We start from the raw sequence: 9,155 nt of genomic DNA on the forward strand, positions 1-9,155 counted from the left end.
TCTGAATCTTGGGCTGTGATTCCTGTGCATGCAGCAGAGGTGGAGGTGGTGTATCAGGGACAGCATTTTACGGAGGGGAGTGAAAAAGCTCTTTAAAGCTTATTGCCAATGAACAGATAGAAAGACAATATGAGAAGTTCTTCTTATCTTTCAAATAATACAGCCTGCGTGTAAAGCAGTGATGGTGAAGAAATAGCGAGATCTATTTCAGTCCTCTGAACAATGCAAGTTAATTAGTGGCAACTTGGCTTTCACTTGTCCCTTTTCTGCCAGTGCATTTACGGTAACAGAAAATGGATGCCTCTTGATATTCCTGTCGCGTTTTATTGATGCGATGAACTACGATGAGTCCTAAAAACCTTGCTGTGAGATCAGCCAGCGCGCCTCACGATTTCTTTGCCGAGAGCATTTCCAAATCTGCAGGAGGAGCGACAACACACCTGTACTCGCTTCCAACACACGTTTGGAGGGTCCGTGAGGGCAGCAGCTCGTCTTGGGAGCTGGCTGTGCATCTGGCAAGCGCCGTGTCTCTGCGTGTCTGATGAGAGCTGAGAGGCAGCATCTGCTCAGTGCCTGACCCGTTACCGCCGTAGCAAAAGCCTGCAGGAGGAAGGCTGGCTTGTTGTGTGTTATGGCCCCGGGCAGCTGCCTGTTGTGGCGAGCGCTGCTGTCCTAATGTTTCTAATTCTGCCAGTGAAATGGAGTGCAAGTAATTGGGGGAGAAAAAAAAATGATAGGTTAAATCTTCTGATTTTTATTTTATTGCTGGGTCTCCCCTCCATCCCTCCTCCCCGTTTCATAATGAACTTGCCTTGCCTCCAGCCAGAAAATTGAACTAATGTTGTTTACTTGTCTTTTTAAATACTTGTTATTGGATTTCACTGACCTCTTTCTCTGATGGAGAGTCCTGCTGGCTTCGTGCCAGCTGAATACTTTGGCGTAACCTGGAAGCGTTCGGTTAACATGGGTTATGTTAAATTCTCAGCACCCCCTCCCCTAAGTTCTGCTTGCAGCGCGTGAAGCTTTTAGGTACTGCCGATGTAATTGGGTGGATGAGTATTGTGAAATTAATCTCGTGAGTATGGAAAATGTATCAAAAATATATGCGGTATGCACACACAAAGCTGAAAATGCTTCAGCTAAAAATTTTACGTGTTGAACGTAAGTTTGTACGTGTGGACATTTGGTATCCCTGAGTTAGGGCAACACTTTGAAAAATGTGGTCTGCTCATGGAAATGATCTTCTGTAGGGTTTGGATTGAATTTAGGTTCCCTTACAGGAACCGAGGTGGTCATTCCAGGGACCTTGCTTCTTTATAGAGACCTTCTCTTAGGAAATGTAGAGATGGAAGACAAGTTTGATAAATCATTTCAAACTTACGTAAGTCACCTGGTTCCTCTCTAATTTAGAAGTCCTAATAATTGGAAAAATAAACATAAAGGAGTGTGCAATCAGTTGCTAATTCTGCATTTAACAAAAATGCAATAGTCGTTCTTACTGGTGGTTTCTTTATACTAGCAAAGAAAGCATCTCAAAGATACTGCTACTGTTCTTTCCAAAAAAAAGAGATTAAAGACCCCTGTGTCCTGCAGCTCTTTGAGGGATGTCTGTATCTCATCTTCCATGTCTGTGGCACTGATAGTTTTTGGCACTGGTGCATGGAAGGGGCTGAGATAGCTGTGGGATTTGTGGCGAAGAGGCCTCTGCTTGCCCTGTAAGGGGGAAAGGAGAAATCGGGAGAGACAGATTGCCTGTGATGGAAAGTAGGAGGGGAAAGGGAGGGCACAGGGCAGCTGAAGGAGCGAGCATTAAGGTGAAAACCAGAGAAATGCAAGAAGGCTCTGCAAAGTTCAACAAAAGTGTTTCTAGTGGGCTCCTAACATGTTGGTAGAGACGGATGGTGAGGTTTTCTTAGATGCCTGCCTGTGTGGGCTCCTCCGAGACGTTCAGACTGACTTCCCCTGGGAGTAACCCCATAAAAGCAACTGAAGGTAGCACTCACGGAATAATGAGAAGAATCACCTCTGAAACGTTCCAGACCAAAATACCCTCGGGGAGGCTTTAAGATTTATAGCAGATCTTAAAGAAAATGAATATGTGAGGTGGGAGATTTTTCTCATATTGCATTTGGCACCCCTCAAAGCAGCAGCGAGCAGTTTGGGGATAAATGTGATTATCCACCGCCTGCAATTAGGGCAAATGCCATTGCTGAAGCAGCTTTGGGAGCCGCTGGGTGGTAAATGCCTGAACAGATGTCGAAGAAGCACTTCTGCAGGCCTCACTTAACAGCTCCTCTTCCTCCCCGAGATATTTCTGCTCAGGATGTGGAATCGTCTTTGAAGTTGGGGTACTCTTCTGTTGCAATCTCGTCTAATTTCTCAAGGCATTGGGGGATGCTTGACTTTTAGCAGTGCTGGCTGCCTGAGCTGTGTGCTCCCTGCCTGTTTGTTTTAATGCTCCCTTTCTGAGGATGGACCGGGTCAGAATTTTGTGTTTCTGGCCGTGTGAATCTGTTCTGTTACTTGAGGGGGTGAGGTCGGGGGAAAGGCCTGTCTTCTGCTATGACTTTTAGTGTTGCTCTATTCTAATGAGAAATTGTGCCTGGAAAAAAGTGGGATGCTTACTTCCCACCTCCCTCGTGCCTTCTTATTCTGCGTGCAAAGTAGCCTTTCTGAGCACGGGGCTGCCTTGTGGAAGTTTCAGGCCACCCGGCTGGGAGACAAAAAAGCAAATAACTTGTGCTGGTTCCAGTTGAATATGCTCCCTTCAATTTGTGCTTACTGAAGCGTGGAAATCATTCCACTGCCGATCTTGTGAATGTTGCTAGTTGTTGTTGCTTGATCTCCAGAGAAACCTCTCCAACCATCAGATGAGACAGGCTTGTTGTTTTCTGCAGTGAGGCTCAGGCTGTTACCTCAGTCAGCCGTATTGGACTGATTCTGTGATTTGATTTTATTTTTCCAGAACTTAGAATTGTACTTTTGAACTTTATTTACTCCAGATGGGTCCAGAGTTCAGGATGCATTCTTCCTTATCCTTCTCAGCAATGTACCATTAGCAAAAGGCGTATGAAGGCCAATGAAACCCAAAGGGCTTGTATAGTAAAATCTGTGCTTATGATGGCTGTGCGCTGTGTTGTGGCTGCTGCTGTAAATACTTGATCATTTTCATTGTAAAGAGCAGTAAAGATGATTTCTGGTGCGTTGCTTTCTCATTATGTGAGCCTTTTCTGCAGGCTTGGGGTTGTTGTGTTCATAAGGATGCTGCTGTCTGTTAAGAATCCACATTTACCAAATGCAGAGAGCTTTGGCTTTTTTGTTTTGATTTAAGATCAGGAGGGAGCGCACTTGGTATAATAGGTGTTTGTCAGCTTCTGAGCATGAGGCTGACTTCTGTTTTCGTTTTCCCAACCAGCTTTCACTGTCTCTGATGCACTTAGCTTGCCATGCCGCAATCCGAGCGAGTTAATCTGCTGTCTGACGGCATTACAGAAGATAGGGGCTTGGAGCAAGGCATCTTTCTCATGCATTAGTGTGTCAGATCCATTTTTTAAAACACTGCTTGACTTCCCTATCTCTCTTTGCTCTTTGTGCATGTACATAGACGAGCAGTGGAGGTGAAAACTTTCTCAACTCGCCTTGTATATTAGAAGAATCACCAATTCCCCCAAATATTCCCTTCTTACAAGCTGCCCAGTTGTTGCCTTCTCTATTAAAATTGTTGGCAGTGCTGCCAGGATGGCATCCTATTTGCTTCCGCCTTCCGAAGAAATGCACAGCTCGTTTCACGTACACCATGAAAAATTAAAACAGCCGCTGATTGCAGTTCCGTGTCCTCTCGTGGGAGCTGCCCGCTCGCTCCTGCAGCTGCAGAACCCAGAAACAAGTGGGAAAATTTAGGAAACACAAAACTCATGTAGGAAACCTTGCCCCTGTTGGGGCTTAGTGGGCAAAAAACTTGCTGCCATGCAGAGTCGAGTTGGAAGTGGTAATTGGGGTAACCTCAGCAAATGCTGAGTGGTATTTGGAACAAGCTATCCCTTCAGTTTTAAAGTAGTGATTGAAACAGTGGATTTGAAATATTTTTGCAAAAGGCAGGTGGTATACATTATTAAATACTTGCATGTCTCCCCCCTCCCTTTTTTTTTTTTTTTTTTTTAACTTCTCCTTTAGATATTAATGTTTTCCAAGAAATCAAAGCCTGTGTTGTCAGATATCTGATAATGACTATTTTTAGTGAAGCTGTCATCTATAATTCAAGGTATTTTCAGTTCTTCCTGGACTGCAATAAAGCTTTGTTTTCAGTTTCATGTCCCACTGCATTCAGAGTACTCATCTTCACGTTTAAAAGACACGCTGGTGTTGTGGCACTTAGCTGACAATTTAATTTTGAGTTTGATTATATTGTTTTGTGGTTAATTTAAATGCAACAACCTATTTGTGCCCTTGTAAATTATCATAATCTGTGGGATGAGTATTTTTTTTTTTTACATACGGCCTTTACAGGAAAAAGACTTATTTTTTTCATAAACTAGTTGCTGGAAGCCTTGTTTAAAATATGATTCACCCTTCTTGTTTGTTTTTAAGGTAACCGAGCAGATCTGGCAGTACAGTTTTAATATTCCTTTTCCTCTCATGTCTGATAACGCGTTCAGAAATGTGCCAAGACTTTTTCTTTGCTGTTCTGGAGAGCATGGAGGCTGAAGTCGCTCCAGACCACGCATGGGCTCGCAGTGTGCGGGTGATGGGATGGGGTACCTGCTGCTTACGTGGAGCTTTTGCTCTTTTCTGCCTCCACCAAGAGGCTCCGCACTGGTTTTGTAGGATGCTGTTGGAGTGTGCTCCATTTATTGTGGTGGAAGCTCTGCTGTGTCTGCAGTTTCTGAAGTCCTCAGTCCTTCTCGGGCTTCCAGCTTTTGGCGATGGTGAGAAAGGGGAGGGAGAGAAACTGGCCTCTGCCTCGCCATGCCTTGTCTGATGTCCCTTTGCTTAAAGTGTGCTCTGCTTGGCTAAGAGATTCAGAACAAACAGCTTTCTGGTCAACTTCTAGGAGGGGAAAATAATCCGTGGCTTCTAATTTAGTAAGATGTGTTTTTTTTTTTTTCCCATATAAACTAATTAAGTAGCTGTGAAGCTTATCGTGTTGGAAGGAACCCTGCTGACCCTCTGAAAACAATTGTTCCGGTTGAGGCAGATCTCTGCGAGCAACCAAAGCAGTTGAACTAACATGTGCTGCCTTGTACTAAAAAGAGCAATGGAACAAATGTTTCTCTTGCTTCTGTCCGTAGAGTTTTGATTGCTGAAACTCTTGGTTAAGGTTGGTCTTGGTAATGTTAAGAAACAGTGAATTGCAGGAGGAACCTGAAGGTGAAGGAGGAGAAGCTTGAAGGCTGCAGGATGAGTAAGCTTGTCCAGAGCATGCCCGAAGGGGTGCTGTGAAATTCCTACCTGGAGAATGCACTTGCTAGGGGCTTCCCCATGGCTGGACACTACTGAATCCACCATGGAAAGGGAAACCTTGCTCCACAAGTGCCTTGGCTCGTAGCACCCCGTGCTTAGCACACGATGGTCCAGGATTATTATGTTCCTGGGTTCAAGTCCTCTATGGTACAGTGTTTAGAGGATCTGTACGTTATTTTCCCCTTAGCTGATGGTGCTGTAGCTGCTGGCTTGTGGTGCACGAGGCTGTTTGGGCTGCTGAACTCTGAGATGGGCGCGTTAGGGTGACGCATGGTGTCGTCTCTCACTTAATGCAAACCTTAGTTCCAGCCAGGAGCAGCTGCTTTTTTTTCTGGCGAGGCTGCAGTCATTGCTGCTGAGGGCTGGCTTTCATTTACTGCAGAGGAGATTATTCTCTTTTGGGAAATGATTTCATCGGCGGATTGAAAACGGGAAGGTGAAGCAAGCAGAAGTGGCAAACAGGAAGGCAAAACCCATACGCGCTTTGCAGCGAGGCGAGGGTTGCCTTCATTCATAACGTTTTGGAAATGACATTTGAGGATTTGGAGGATTTTGAAAGACCCTGGGTGGATGGTGTCCAAGCCTTGCTGATTCGTATTTCCGAAGTGAGAGTTGCAGCAAGAGAAACCACTGCTTGGAAATGACATTGCAAGAGAGTTCAAACTGAACTGTAGTGTCACTTAAGGGATAGGAGACAAATGGAACAGAAAAGGTTTTTGTTGGAGAATTGGCTATTTGAACTGCAGTTTGTTAAAAGGTATGTTGTACTTAAAATGTAGCTTTTTTTTTTTTTTTTTTTTTAAGTGTTTGGCTTAAGGCCAGTGAGAGTTGGCTTTTATCATTCATTTTAATCTCGGAGTATGTATTTTCAGGATGTATCCTACCAGTAGGAGAGCTGGAAATGTCTTTCTGGCGGAAGAGGAAGCTCAGGTTTTTATGTATTGATGGGTCTCCGGGAATAGGTGGGTAATAACTTTTTGTGCAATGTAATAAAATTGACTTGGGAACACTGGAATATTATATTTGAATATGACAGATAGCTAAAAAGAGTTTTCAGTGAGAAGGTTGTAAAACCCTTCCTTTTCCCCTGTCGGTTGTATCTGTAGTCCTTGAGGAAGGAGAGACCAGCAGTTGTGAAGCTGCAGCTCCTCCCAGCACTGCTGCACGTGAATTTGACTTTGCAGCCTGATTGTGTAAACCTCTGCCAGATAACATCAGCGCTCCTGAAACCTTTGGGGAGAAAAAAACAACACCCTGAAATCATCATGAGATTATTTGACTCACTACTCAAAAATGGCGCGGTGACATTGCGTTACGCAAATCGCTGACTTCACTTAACTTCTGACATTTTCTAATGCAGCGATGCAGTGATGCCTGGGCACTAGTGTCGTGCAGTCGTGTGAGATGTATTGCTTCTGCATAGGCAGGGATCAGTTTTGCCCAACTCCTGCTTCAGGCCTGTTTGTTCTGGACCAAGGGTGCTGCCTCCCCTGCTGAGGTTGCATCCTTCAGCACGCTTTCCAGGCAGCTGTAGCCATGTTTCTCCTAACACCAGTGCCTGCAGGGCTGGATTAGAAGGTGCAGGATGCATTCGTTTCCCTGGGCTTTGCTCTTGAGCTCTGTAGGATAGAATTGTCTTGTCCTTAACACCTCTGTAATCCCTGATCTCTGAAATAGGTGTTCTCTCTGTCTGTTTTGGGGCTGGTGGGATGTCCTTAGCGGGAACTCCTGTGACACTTGGCAGTCTCTCTCTGCTCTACCACTCTATCTTTTATTTTTAGCAGGTTCCCTGAGATTTTTATTGTAAACACTGGGTGTTTTTTTTTCTTTTTTTTTTTTTTTTTTTCAGGCTTGATACATGAAATTTTAGCTGCAAACAGAAATATAAGTAACTACAGATGTGCTTCATGCACTGACTGGAAGATGCTATGTCCATTCAGAGTTTTTCAGCAAATATTTCTGTCATCTCTGATGGCTGCGTTGAAGGCACAGCATTGGCATGCCTCCTTTGATTTTATTCCTTATTTTTTCTTGGCTGTGCTTCTTTCTGGCCCCTGTGGTCCTGGATTATCACCCATCCATCACAGGCTGGGTTTTCTGGTTCTGAAGACCAGAGTCACTCTGTTTGCTCATTTGTGACCACAGTCTAATTTCTATTAGAAACACAAACCATAGTATTATGTAGGTAACATTATATGTGTAAGGTCCAACTTTCAGAAGCTAGGAAACACCAAAGAAAAAGGAGTTTCTGCAGAAATGCTGATGGATGCTGGGTGATGACGCTGCTTCTAGCTGCTTTTATTAGGGTTTTTCCCCCTGCCTCCCCCCCCCCCCCCCCAAAAAAAAAAAAAAAAAAAGGCAACGTACGCCTCTGCTTCAGCTGCTGTGACTCAAGTTGGGATCTCAAGAAAGAGGAACAGCTGGGGCCGTCTGTGTTGGGTTTTGTTTGCACCGCTCCTTTTGCTTCCCAGCATCACGCAGAAAGCGTGTGACGGAAGAAGGGATGGAAGGCACTTCTCCCATTCAGTTGTCTGAATCATAAGACCACAGTTTGCCTTCCTGTAGTCCCTTTTTTCTGTTTTACAGCATGCCTTCTTCTGTGCCTACTGTAGCTTCTCCGGCGAGCGAGGCAGGAACCCTGCAGACAAGAGCTCCATTCACGGTGTGGCCGTGATTAATTCCTTGAACACTGATTCATTCTCTGCACAGAAGGTGCTTTGACCTTAAGGGGAAGAGTAAGTGATTGTGATATTATTCATGCCTTAATTCAGTTCCTCGTTTGTAACGGTCTCTAGGAGTGATTTGCTTTGCAACAGTTTTTTCCTGTGGGTTTTTTAGGTGTGTGTATCTAGATACCTTTCCTTTTCATTTTGTCTTGGAGAAAAGTTGGCTCTAATCTGACAGATTTCCACACGAGACATCAGCAAGATGATTAATGGGTACTGGTGTCCTAGCCCTGCTTCCAGCTGCTAGGAGGGGAACTGTTGAGTAGTGTTTGTAGCTCTTGGAGCACAGGGGAACAGCAAAACCTCAATGCAGGGTAATTCCAGGTTCTGGAAGGGGGAATCATCTGCAGATTTACTCTGTGTATCCACGGGCCTCTTAAATAGGTGTCAGTCTCTTTCTTTAGTATGAAATCGACAAGATGCTGATGCCATTGCTGAAAGTGATGAATAAAAATATAAAAACACAGGAAAAAATAAGCCTGAGATGGCTTTTCTCAACTTTCAAGTCAATGAAAAAGCAAGCGAGCTTAGGAACAGCTCACAAAGTGTTTGCAACCTGTTTTAGGTTATATTTAGTGTGGGCAACTGCAAACCTTTGGGAAATATTTACATGGTTTTAGCTGAGTGTTCACAAATCCTTTCATATTCTGGGAATCTTCCTTGGGGCAGACTGCACATCTCTGACCCCAAAGGCATGGCAGTGGTGGGTGACCCCTGCTTGTGGAAATACTTCCACCTTCTTCCCCCTACCAGAGGGATGGAGGTTGACACCTGCCAAATGCGGTTTCTCCTTTTCTCATGACAATAACAGCCAAAAAAAAAAACTTCTGGGGTTTACAAGTCTGCCTTGGATTGCAGGCTTCAAGAGAATTGTTTGGGTTTGCTGTGATGCAAGAGGTGAAGGGACACTGGGTTTGTTAGGTGTCCGTGGCAGTCATGTATCAGTTCTTGCTTGACACCTGACAGTCC

The sequence above is a fragment of the Netta rufina genome (genome assembly GCF_964035555.1).
Source record: "Netta rufina genome assembly, chromosome: 11".
In the NCBI taxonomy this organism is placed as follows: domain Eukaryota; kingdom Metazoa; phylum Chordata; class Aves; order Anseriformes; family Anatidae; genus Netta; species Netta rufina.